The sequence below is a fragment of the Hyla sarda genome, chromosome 1 (assembly GCF_029499605.1).
Source record: "Hyla sarda isolate aHylSar1 chromosome 1, aHylSar1.hap1, whole genome shotgun sequence".
In the NCBI taxonomy this organism is placed as follows: domain Eukaryota; kingdom Metazoa; phylum Chordata; class Amphibia; order Anura; family Hylidae; genus Hyla; species Hyla sarda.
In genome coordinates this window covers 308,002,305-308,016,213 of record NC_079189.1, presented here as the reverse complement: position 1 = coordinate 308,016,213, position 13,909 = coordinate 308,002,305, and the positions used below count along the sequence as shown (strand labels likewise).

The following is a 13,909-nucleotide window of genomic DNA, read 5'->3' as shown; positions in this document are numbered from 1 at the left end:
TGCATGTAGTTCTACCTAAACAGTTAATAGTTCATTAATATAAAAAAAAAATTTGAAGCAACTGTCTTTGTGTGTCAATATATTTAATTTTGCAAATGTGGACATTACATATCTATCTACAAATTTCAACATGGACATCTTTCATGAGCAAAAAACTTAATGGACAAAATTTATAATAAAAAAAAAAAAAATGTTTTTCCCAGGGCAACCATTTTTAAAAAGGTCTCTGAAAACTGTAATCTGATTGGTTGTTATAGGCAACAAATGTTCTTTGCACAAGTTGTGTCAACTATCCCCAATACGTTTTTCTTTTCACGGTAATCTTTAATGACACTGTTTGTTACAAGGTGACACTTGAGGTGCATAAATCTTTACCACCCCCACAATACACAATGTTCTGTCTTTTCTCATTTGCAATTTAAATCCATCTAGAATCAGTCTGCAGTTCTGGCAGATACAATCATTTTATTCTCATATTCCAAGAAATATTTTCTAGAACATGTGTTCCATTTATCAGCTACTTGCAACTGATGGGAACACATTGGACTAACTATTCACGTCTGTCCCCTTGTCATTTAGGCCCATTACAAGGAAAATAACTATGGAGCTCTCGTCATGAAGATGTTTTTAATGATAATATTAGAAAAGTCATAAGAAATTCCCCTGGGTAAACTCCATCAGTATTTTCGGAACCAGGTTACTGCTTTATGCATGGCAGATGAATACACTTCATAGCCATTCAATGCTTATCCCACTATGTAAACTTACCATAATGATGACTGTGTTAGCTTCCTCTCTCTCTCTCTGCCCTAGTTGGTGTCCTAGGCCAAGTGAAGAAGCTGAACCCAAAGACTTTGCATTTTAGTGTCTCATGGGTGAAAAATACATATCATTTTAGAAATGTCTTAACACTGAACTTTGTAGGAGCTCACAAAATGCACTGAAAACATCCCGACAGAAAACTAAACCTAAATTTCCCAAAAAGAATGGAAGCTGGAAAATGTAATATTAGATCTGGCTTTCCAACCTTCTCTTTTTTGTTAAATATGCTGGGTGGATTTGCATGTCAGTTTTCAGGCGCAAAAAAGTCAAATTTTTTGTACAAGCCTTATTTTTTTCAAAAATGTGCAACTTTTTGTGTTTTAGACACTTGTATAACTTGATTTGGGATGGTATAAGTGTGGTTTTGGCTACAAATACTGACCAAAATAAGGCTCAAAATATTGTGTGCGCACATTCCGAGTGGAATTCTGCGAAAGTATTCTGATCGGAAATTCTGCTGCAGGGGAGTCCCATTGATTTCAATAGAATTCTGCTGCACTGTGCACACAATGGAATTTCGATTTAGGCACTGGCAGAAACAAAGAACAAGTCCATTGTTTCTGTGCATTCCGCTCAGAAATGCATTGCTGTCTATGGAGATGGAGCATTTCCAAGCAGTCCTAAAACATCTGCCGTGTTTTTTCCAGGCAGACATTCTGCAAATTTTCTGCTGTGTGAATAAAGGGTAGTTACCACTGAGAGCAAAGGGTGTTACCACTTTCTCCATAACACCCACAATCTACACAGCCTGACCTGGACATCAAACAAGGTGAAGCTTCTTCCTTAAAGGGGTACTCTGCCCCAAGACATCTTGTCCCCTAAGGATAGGGGATGAGATGTCAGATCGCAGGGGTTCAGCCGCTGGGGACCCCCGGGATCTCGGCTGCAGAACCCACCTGTTGCAGCTTCTGGCAGCGCTGGAGGCTCTCATCCTAACGCCTCACGACCACGATGATGGAAGATCATGACGTCACGACTCCGCCCCGTGTGATGCCACGCCCCCTCAATGCAAGTCTATGGGAGGGGGCGTGACGGCTGTCACACCCCCTCCCATAGACTTGCATTGAAGGGCGGGGCGTGACGTCACACGGGGGTGGAGTCGTGACGTCATGATCTTCCGTCACCGTGGTCGGGAGCTGAAGCCTCCAGCATTTCCGGAAGCCGCAACAGGTGGGCGCTGCAGCCGAGATCCCGGGGGTCCCCAGCGGTGGGACTCCCGCGATCTGAAATCTTATCCCCTATCCTTTGGATAGGGGATAGGATGTCTACGGGCGCAGTACCCCTTTAAGAATACACTCCTGGTATTTATGTTAAGAAGCCTGCACCCTCAATGATAGCATACTGTTAGTCCTTTCCTGATCATTTATTTGTGTTGGAAATGTTAGGCCTCCTTTACAAACGCCATTCATTTCAAGCATTTTCTTTGTGATTTTTTACTCGCTTTTTTGGCAGTGTTTTTTGTTTTGTTCATTTTTTAACCTGCAAGTCCTATAGAAAAAATATTGTTTGAATTCATTTAACAGGCACTTAGCAGAATGGAGCCCTTTCTGTAATTCTTGCCAAGTAAATTGAAAAGTAACACATGTGGATGGATGCTGACAGAGAAAAGATGTTGCCATAGTGACAGGATGCAGTAGCCATGGTTACAGTTTCCATGATGTAAGGACCACTTGGCCTGAACTGTTCTTTTTTGTGACCTACTTTATGTCGGCACCAGAAACATTTTAACTCATGATAGAATAGGATACAAGACATGTTATTATAAGTTATTCTTCTCTTTACGAACATAGACTATCTACCAAGAAGATGCACAGACCTCATAAACTCAAAAGAAGTGTCATTTGGGCCACACTAACATGTAGTGTGCATCAATCGAAATATTTGTCTTTAATCTCTGAGCACACATAACTATATAAATACCTCTAAAATATAAAATAGCAAAAAGTAAGCTATCCTCTAAGGGTATGTTCACATGGGTGGATTACCTATGGAATTCCCACAGCATATTTGCTGCAGAAAATCTGCAGTGGATTTTGCTACCATTGACTTCAATGGGTCCGAAGGAAAAGCTGCAAATTTGCCTCTAATGCAGATTTTCTGCTGACCCTTTGTAGTCAATGGTAGCAAAATCCACTGCAGATTTTCCACAGCAAATACGCTGCGGAAATTCCACAGGTAATCTGCCCATATGAATGTACCCTTAAGCAACGTTTTCCCAGCATGCCCGTAATCTGGTCCCAATGACTTGTAATGTAATACTATTATTACTACTATTATATAATTTATAATGCAATCACTGGCAGGTCACTGCTGTATTGGAGGATCGGGCAGATGAGTATTGCTTTACTCCTTTCTGATGGTACACATTTTCTAACAGTACATTCCCTTTAAGTCCTGTTACATTAAATGTATTTACAAATGTGTCAGATGTCAATCTTAAATTAGATGACAACTCTGGGCAAAGAGATGCATTTTTGTAGGTTAGGGGGCCACTGTTGCGCATGACTTTTGTAAGTAGACAACAGTTCCTATACAAAAATGCTTGCCATTTGTTTTGCCAGTGAAGGGGTTGTGCTGGATACGATGATTCACTCCCAGACATAGCTCTGACCTACTTATTGAAAAAGAGGTTATGCAGAAGAATGGGAGAACTGCATGGAGAATAACTATCAATTCATATCTATAGTCAATCTAACTATTTACAGTATCTATCTATTATCTACATATTTTTCTCTATTTTGTCTATTAATATCTCTTTCTCTCAATTATCTATCAATCATATATCTATCTATTATCTATCTATCTATCTCATATCTATCTATTATCTATCTATCTATCTCATATCTATCTCATATCTATCTATCCATCTCATATCTATCTATCTATCTATCTATCTCATATCTATCTATTATCTATCTCATATCTATCTATCTCATATCTATCTATCTATCTCATATCTATCTATTATCTATCTATCTATCTCATATCTATCTCATATCTATCTATCTCATATCTATCTATTATCTATCTCATATCTATCTATCTCATATCTATCTATCTATCTATCTCATATCTATCTATTATCTATCTATCTATCTCATATCTATCTCATATCTATCTATCTATCTCATATCTATCTATCTATCTCATATCTATCTATTATCTATCTCATATCTATCTATCTCATATCTATCTATTATCTATCTATCTCATATCTATCTCATATCTATCTATCTATCTCATATCTATCTATCTATCTATCTATCTCATATCTATCTATTATCTATCTCATATCTATCTCATATCTATCTCATATCTATCTCATGTCTATCTCATAGCTATCTATCTATCTCATATCTATCTCATATCTATCTATCTCATATCTATCTATCTATCTATCTCCTATCTATATATATATCTATCTATCTCATATCTATCTCATATCTATCTATCTATCTATCTCATATCTATCTATCTCATATCTATCTATCTGTCTATCTATCTCATATCTACTATCTATCTATCTATGTAATGTATATCTATCTAATGTATTTAGTGTCTATCCATCTACAATTCATTTATCTATCTATCTATCTATCTATCTATCTATCTATGTATCACATATCTCTCTATCTATCTATCTATCTATGTATCACATATCTATCTATCTATCTCATATCTATCTATCTCATATATATCTATCTATCTATCTCATGTCTATCTATCTATCTATCATCTCTATCTATCTATCCATCTAGCTATCTATCTCATATCTATCTATCGATCTATCTCATATCTATCTATCTCATATCTATCTATCTCATATCTATCTATCTATCTATCTCATATATATCTATCTATCTCATATCTATCTATCTATCTATCTATCTATCTATCTAATGTATATCTATCTAATGTATTTAGTATCTATCCATCTATAATTCATTTATCTATCTATCTATCTATCTATCTATCTATGTATCACATATCTCTCTATCTATCTATCTATCTCATATCTATCTATCTATCTCATATCTATCTATCTATCTATCTCATACCTATCTATCATCTCTATCTATCTATCTATCTATCTCATGTCTATCTATCTATCTATCCATTTAGCTATCTCATATCTATCTATCTCATATCTATCTATCTATCTCATATCTATCCATCTATCTACCTCATATCTATCTCATATCTATCTATCCATCTTATATCTCATATCTATTTATTTCATATCTATCTATCTTTCTATCTATCTATCTCATATCTATCTATCTCGCATATCTATCTATCCATCTATCTATCTCATATCTATCTATCTCATATCTCTCTCTCTCTATCAGTCTACAAAATTTATTGTCGATTTATAGGACCTGTGACCGGGTTATCCAGCTTGCACCAACAATACCTTTTGGTACTGACCATCCTTTCTACAATTATCTATCAGTCTATCTATCATCTCTATCTATCTATCTATCTCATATCTATCTATCATCTCTATCTATCTATCTATCTCATATCTATCTATCATCTCTATCTATCTCATATCTATCAATCTCATTTCTATCAATCTCATTTCTATCAATCTCATATCTATCTATCTCATTTCTATCGATCTATCTCATATCTATCTATCTATCATCTCTATCTATCTATCTCATATCTATCTATCTATCTATCTCATATCTATCTATCTCGTATCTATCTATCTCATATCTATCTATCTCATATCTATCTATCTATCTATCTATCTCATATCTATCTCGTATCTATCTATCTCATATCTATCTATCTATCTATCTATCTCTCATATCTATCAATCTCACATATCTATCTATCCATCTATCTATCTATCTCATATCTATCTATCCATCTATCTATCCATCTATCTATCCATCTATCTCTATCAGTCTACAAAATTTATTGTGGATTTATTGGACCTGTGACCGAGTTATCCAGCTTGCATCAACATTACCTTTTGGTGCTGCCCATCCTTTCTACAATTATCTATCAGTCTATCTATCATCTCTATCTATCTCATATCTATCTATCTCATATCTATCTGTCTCATATCTATCTCATTTCTATCTATCTCATATCTATCTATCTATTTATCTATCTCATATCTATCTATCTCATATCTATCTATCAATCTCATGTCTATCTATCTATCCATCTATCTATCTCTCATATCTATCTATAAGGACTGAGCCCTTTTTCGCAATTCTGACCACCGTCGCTTTACGCATTAATAACTCTAAAACGCTTTTTCCGAATATTCTGATTCTGAGATTCTTTTTTCATGACATATTCTACTTTATTTTGGTGGTAAATTTTCGGCGTTACTTGCATCCTTTTTTGGTGAAAAATCCCAAAATTTCATGAAATTTTAGAAAATTTAGCATTTTTCTAACTTTGAAGCTCTCTAATTGTAAGGAAAATGGATATTCCAAATAAATTTTATTTTTATTCACAAATACAATATGTCTACTTTACCATTCTGCCCGACATCCAGGGGTGGGCAGAACGGGGGTTGCCATGGCAACCCACTGTCCTGCTCTGCCATCCCTATTTTCCGGGATCCCGGACCCGATCAGCCCGGAATAGCAGAAAATCTCATGTCTGAATTGACGATGCGATTTTCTGCGAGCGCCGACATGGGGGGGTCTCAGGACCCCGCTCTGCGATGTGCCAGGATGCCTGCTGAATGATTCCAGCAGGCATCCCGGCCCAGTCCCCAAACGGCTAGCGGCGGGGACCGGAATTCCCACGGGCGTATGCATACGCCCCACGTCCTTAAGGATTCGGGATGCAGGGCGTCCTGAAGAGGTTAAGGGTCTATACACACTATTTCCAAGTGCTAGGGGAGCACAGACATTTCCGGTCCGTATAAAAAGCAATGTTTTCTGCCAAAAGAATGAATGCGTTCATTCTTTCAGCAGAGGAATTTCAGCAGCTGGAAGATCTATTACTAAAATTCCGCAGTGTGCCCAGTGAAGTGGAATCCCACTGACATCAATGGGACTCTGCTGCAATAGAATTTTCAAGCAGAATTTCAAAACAGAATTCCGTTCAGAAATTTCTTAATGTGTATGGGCCTCAACAGGAAAAGAATCACTACTGCATATAGAGCTTAAAGGGTACCGTACCACTCGTGCCCCATAATCTCGTAGCTTTGCAGTGATTTGGTATAGGCCGTGTCTTAGTAAACCTGTCTCCTTTTATACACAATACAAGATAAGTGGTAATGTCCATTAGCTATGACAACCAATCATGCATTAGCTTTATGCACACAGCTATAGTTTATTCTATATTGGCGTATGGTAGCTTCAGTAAGGAGGTGGTAATCATAGTTTTATTAAACCCACTTGATCTTTTGGCTGCAGTGTTGCACTTTAGGTGCATTACTGTAATGATTTTTGTTTGTTGTTGTTTATTTATTTATTTATTTTTTATTAAATAGTGTTGTTGTTGTTTTTTTAATGCAGCAGGCTCTAGTTCAGTGTTTCCCAACTAGGGTGCCTCCATCTGTTGCAAAACTACAACTCACAGCATGCCCGGACAGCCTTTGGCTGTCCGGGCATGCTGCGTGTTGTAGTTCTGCAACAACTGTAAACATCCTGGTTAGGAAACACTGCTCTAGGCACCGTACTTTATAAACGCCTGACTAAATATAGTCTGACTAAAAAAAGGCAACAAAAAAAAGTTGTAAAAAAAAATCTTATTCCTGCTTTTGTTTTTTTATGTAGGTAAAAAAAAACTGGGCCATGCATAAAAAAAACTGTGCGTAAAGGGAGCCTTTAACCTGCTTTATTTTGTATTGTTTTTCCATGCAGAAGACGGTCATTTATTGCCGCCTGTATTTGTTATCATCTGTCCTTGCCGTTCTGCAGCGCACCCCTCATGGCCTGCACAGCAGCATTACATTGCAATTTTCACTGGATTTCCTTGCCAGCTTACTATTACTGTACAGGCCTGCAGAACATCCTGCCCACATTTTTTCTTTTTCAATGCAGGTAGACAAATGACTGCATTTGCTTTCCTCTCTACAGAAGTTGTTTTGCAAGTGGATATTAATGCCTTTCATTACAGCATCTGACCTTGCTAGACGTGTTTACTTCTTGGAGAACTGCATATATATGTCCCTGGTGTAATGGTCTGCAGCCTGCAGAACAGCACCAAAGATTTTGCTCTCACTAATGTACCATTTTAGTGGCTAGCATATTAGATGACTGCAGTTTAGGCTTTCTATATGTAATGTCTCTTGCCTTCTGAAATATAGCTAAAGACTATTCCTATACAATCCTATAGGCAGAAAGCATCCCCGATAATTAATTTATTAGCAATTCCTTTATTTATATACAGGGACATTTATCAAGGTATTTAGATCCTTTTTTTTTTTTTGCTCGTGCGCCTAAGCATTTTTTTACGTGACTTTTGTGGGTAAGCAAAAAGTTACAAACAGCCTTACCTGAGCAAATTTCAGTTTTCACTTTTCAGAGGTCAGGTATTTATGATGTACGAAAGTCGCACATAGGCAAAAAAAAAGTCGCAACCCCCCTTCAAAAAGTTGCAAGTCTGCTCCAGGTCGGACCTGGAGTACAAAACACCCGTACATGAGCATATTTAAAAAGTCACTGCCGCTCATCTCTCCCCGACCCCAAACCCCCCCCCCCCTGCGCGGCTCATCTCTCGGCAGCAGGGGGATGAGGGTCCGAGACCGCGGGACTAATTGATTTCATATTTCCCGGGAAATATGAAATTACAGTGTAGTTCCATATTTCTGAGAGCCGGCCGACTCCTCTGTCCCGGACCCTCATCTCCCCGCCGCTAGCTGTTACAGGGTTACAACTCCCAGCATGTTATAGTTGCAGAGTTATAGTTGCAGCTGTGAGCGGGCCGGTGGTAGATGAAGGCCAGCCAGGCTACCCAGGATATGAAACTACAGTGTCATTTCATATTTCTCGGTCTGAGTTGTGATTGGCTGAAACCGACCATCTAATCACAGCTCAGACCGGGAAATATGAAATTACACTGTAGTTTCATATGCCGGGGAGCCGGCCGGTCTGCATCTACCATCGGCCCGCTCGTCGCTGCAACTACAACTCCCAGCATGTCCTCAGTGAAAGGACATGCTGGGAGTTGTAATCCTGTAACAGCTAGCGGTGGGGTGAGCGATGTACAGCGTGGCAAGGTGAAGCTGACCGGCGGTGGAGGAAAGGAAAGCGGGAGGGTTGCGGGAAATGACCGGGCAGGGGGGGGGGAGATGATGGGGAAGGCTGCCTCCAGCCAGCTGTTGCTAAACTACAACTCCCGTGATGGGAGTTGTAGTTTAGCTACTGGGGTGCCTCCAGCTATTGCTAAACTACAACTCCCATAGTTGAAGTTTAGAAACAGCGAGACTCCAGCTGTAGCTAAACTGGAGGCTCAATGTTGCTAAATTACAAATGATGGTGGTTATAGTTTAGCAACAGCTAGGGGCTCCTTGTTTGGAAACGCTGGTTTATGGTTGTTTTCCCCATGGGAGGACGCCATAAGTGTACGAACCAATTTCCATGTTTTTTTCTTATCATTTCAGATCTGTGTATGCAGAGGACTTCTTCGAATTCGGTGGACTATGTCGATGACCAGCGTTATTTTTTAGTTTAATATAGATAAAATGGCTAACCAGGACTTATGGGCAAGTGTTTTTTTAAATAAAAGTTTTTAAAAAGTGTTGTTTGTTATTTACTTTACAGGCTTAGTAGTGGAAGCTTTCTTATAGACGGAATGCAAGAGATATGAGACACTAAAAGCAAGTAAAAATCTACAGAACTTGCTTACCAAAGCAACAATGATAAATGTCCCCGAATATTCCTATAACCAGTGCATAAAATTTGCTGCGTACATCTCCCTGCGTTACCTTTTCCCAGATAAGTAGGTCAGAGCTGAACATGCTTTTATATATATATATATATATATATATATATATATATATATATATATGAATCATCATTGCCAGTGGAGCCCACTTACTATCTGCAGCAATAGCAGTCAACAACAGATTCACATGTAGACCTACCCTGGAAATGACCACTTAACCATGTGGGACAAATGCAACCAAAGATAACAGAGAGATAGTCTGCAGGGGTGAACTTTATTACCCAAAAAGTTAAAATGCTGAAAGATGTAATGATCAGCAGAAATAGCAACATTGGGCTCTTTTTATTATGTGTAAGTGTGTGTATGTTTATTCCTCGATACTGCTGTGGACAGTCTGCATTCTGCGTCATAGTAGAATATTTTATGAAGATTTTCTGAAACCTGGCAAGTAAATAGCACAACTATCAAACCACTCATGATCAGTCTGCAAGTTCCTTGTTATGAATGCTACTACTAATAACAGTATTGTAATAACAACAGGGACATGCACAGATTGACTAGAAAGGGGTCTTGAGCCCCAGCCTTTTGGATGTTACTCCTAAAAGTGCCCTGGGCAGTGCTGAGCAATCTGGCATCATTATATTGACATTTATATAAATAATTATGGGAAGTGCCCCTTTTTTTCAGTTCAGCCCCTGCCCCCCAAAATGTCTGTGAACGTCCCTGAATAAGAATCTAACTAATAATAATAATATATCAGCCATAAAAACAAACAGAGATTCTGCCAGCAAAACTACAATACCATGAGAAGCAGCAGAATGATAACAGACCTGTTCAGGTAGTGTAAATGATAGTGGCGTTTGTTATTGCTTAAAGCGATGTTTTCCAACCAGTGTGCCTCCAGCTGTTACAAAACTACAACTCCCAGCATACCGGACAGATTCAACCCCCAAGAAAACAGAAGGGAAGAAAAAAAACGTTGGTGGAAACCACTAGGGCAGTGTTATCCAACCAGGGTGCCTCCAGCTGTTGCAAAACTACAACTCCTAGCATACTGGACAGACAACTCTCAAAGATTCATCCCCCAAGAACACAGAAGAGAAGAGAAGAAAATGTTTGTGGAAACCACTAGGGCAGTGTTACCCAACCAGGGTGCCTCCAGCTGTTGCAAAACTACATCTCCCAGCACGCTGGGAGATGTAGTTTTGCAACAGCTGGAGGCCCCCTGGTTGGGAAACTCTGGCTTACATTATTCTTCAGCCAGTAAGCAGTAGGGTCTGTTGGGCATTACCAGGAGCCCATATAAACATATGGATGGCATTGCTTACCTCATTTATTGTCACGATTTTTGGTGCTGCTGAATTGGATTTGTTTGCAGACAAGGATCAGGGTGAAAGATGGATAAAGAGAGAAAATCCTGCAGTGGCAATCTGCTCCTGAGGCTAATTCGCTTATCCTGCACCCGATGCCTGTGTCTACAACCACATTGCGGCCTGTTTGACTGAATGAAGCAGCCTGGATTCTTGCTTGTTGTTTCCCATCTAAGCTTCCCTACAGCCCCTTTAGATGTAAACCTTCTTCTCCTGCCCCCCCTACATGCTGTTGCCATACAGAATCTCACTGTATCCCTCCTTAGAGGTGTGTGCGAAGCACGGTACAGAGGACGAAGCTCCTATCAGAAGCCATTGCAGACAGGAGGCATGAACCAATGGGATAAAGAAAGGAGAGTAACTTAGTAACAGCACTGCGTCCTGTCATTCCAATGGGAAGTGACAGGTAACCCTTTCTCCGCTGGAGCACGAGCAGCCGTATTGGAGAATTACCTCTAATGAATGTATTTTCCGGATATAAGGATAAGAGCACAGTGTATCCTGACCATTATTCTTCATTACATAATAGCATCAGATTGGAATAACTGATCGTTCAGGAGCAGCTCATCTGTACAAAGATTTGAAGTTGGTAATATGATCAGCAATATCGTACTGCTTTACATGGGGATAGCGCTGCTTCTGCTCGCCGCATGGAAATAGCTGCGATCTGTAATATCGACATATTTACACAGCATATTGTATGGAAGCAGTCATCCATGTAATCCACCAATTTATACACATGATAATTTCCAATGGATAAAAAAAAACAAGGCATATATATATACACACTCACTGGCCACTATATTGGGTACACCAATTGCTTGTAAACACAAATAGCTGATCATCCAATCACATGGCAGCAGTGCATTAACCCCTTAAGGACGCAGCTCATTTTCACCTTAAGGACGTAGCCCTTTTTTGCAATTCTGACCCCCGTCACTTTAAGCATTAATAACTCTGGGATGCTTTTACCGATTATTCTGATTCTGAGATTGTTTTTTCGTGACATATTCTACTTTATTTTGGTGGTAAATTTTCGGCGTTAATTGCATCCTTTCTTGGTGAAAAATCCCCAAATTTCATGAAAATGTTGAAAATTTTGCCTTTCTCTAACTTTGAAGCTCTCTACTTGTAAGGAAAATGGATATTCCAAATAAATTTTATATTGATTCACAAATACAATATGTCTTCTTTATGTTGGCATCATAAAATGGACATATTTTTACTTTTTGAAAAAATTAGAGGGCTTCAAAGTAAAGCAGCAATTTAAAAAATGTTCATGAAAATTGCAAAATCTGAAGGGACAGATGTTACAGAACTACAACTCCCAGCATGCCTGGGCAGTCTAGGCATGCTGAGAGTTGTAGTTTGGCAACATCTGGAGGGCCACCGTTTGGGCACCACTGTAATAGTGGTCTCCAAACTGTGACCCTCCAGATGTTGCAAAACTACAACTCCCAACATGCCCAGACATCCTTTGGCTGTCTGGGCATTCTGGGAGTTGCAGTTTGGCAACCACTAGAAGGGCAGCAGAAAAGATCGCTTTACTGTCCCCTTCCTCCCCCCCAATCCCCCCCCACCGTCGCTTCCCTACCTGCGCCGCTGATCTCCGCAGTCTCCACCGATGATCGGTGGTCCCCACGGCATCTTCTGTTCAGGTAACCGCCGCCATCTTTCCCCCCCCCCCCCCCCCCCGTTCTGCCCGACATCCAGGGGTGGGCAGTGTGGGGGTTTCCATGGCAACCCCCTGTTGTGCACTGCCATTGGTCAGAATTCATTTCTGACTAATGGCAGGGGATAGGAGGAGATCGCAGCACTGCAATCTTGCTCCTATCCCTCAGGATGATCGGGGCTGTCACTGAATGATTTCAGCAGGCATCCCGGTCCGGTCCCCAACCGGCTAGCGGCGGGGACTGGAATTCCCATGGGCATATGCATACGCCCCACGTCCTTAAGGACTCGGGATACTTCCTGAAAAGGTTAAATAAGGCATGTAAACATAGTGGGAGATTTATCAAAACCTGTCCAGAGGAAAAGTTGCTGAGCTGCCCATAGCAACCAATCAGCTTGCGTCTTTCATTTTTGAAAAGGCTTTTGAAAAATGAAAGAAGAAATCTGATTGGTTGCTATGGGCAGCTCAGCTCCCTCATGGTCTAAACAACTTGCTAAAGTTAACACTAAGCATCAGAATAGGGAAGAAAGGGATTTAAGTGACTTGGAATGTGGTATGGTTGTTGGTGCCAGATGGGCTGGTCTGAGAATTTCAGAAACTGCTGACCGGCTGACATTTTTATGCACAACCATTTCCAGAAAATAACCACTCGTTGCAACTAGGGTGTTCAAAGTACCATCTTTAAACACACAACATGCCCAATCTTGAAACAGATGGGCTACATCTGGGGATCGCTGCTGCAGCACCGCTCTATCATAACTGCGCAGAGCGAGATCGCTCTGCACGTAATGACGGGCGATACAGGGGCCGGAGCAGCATGACGTCATGGCTCCGCCCCTCGTGACGTCACGGCCCGCCCCCCGTCAATACAAGTCTATGGGAGGGGGTGTGGCGGTCATCACGCCCCCTGTCATAGACTTGCATTAAGGGTACGGGCTGTGATGTCATGAGGGGCGGAGCCATGACGTCATGCTGCTCCGGCCCCTGTATCGCCCGTCATTATGCACAGAGCGAACTCGCTCTGCACAGTAATGATGGCAGGGTGCTGCAGCGGCGATCCCCGGGGTCCCCAGCAGCGGGACCGCGGCGATCTAACATCTTATCCCCTATGCTTTGGATAGGGGATAAGATGCCAGGAGCGGAGTACCCCTTTAAGTATTGTTGCTGACCATGTCCA

At 40.4% G+C, this 13,909-nt stretch overlaps 1 protein-coding gene across 1 annotated transcript in view; it reads right to left on the bottom strand.

The window, feature by feature from the left end:
• The window catches only part of ABHD8 (abhydrolase domain containing 8), a 34,117-nt gene extending 22,865 nt beyond the window's left edge, over nucleotides 1-11,252 (bottom strand). The window contains exon 1 of the mRNA XM_056518233.1: nucleotides 11,019-11,252. The gene's annotated coding sequence lies outside the window, so the exon portion shown is untranslated. The remainder of the gene's footprint in view (nucleotides 1-11,018) is intronic.
• Between the last annotated feature and the right edge of the window lie 2,657 nt (nucleotides 11,253-13,909).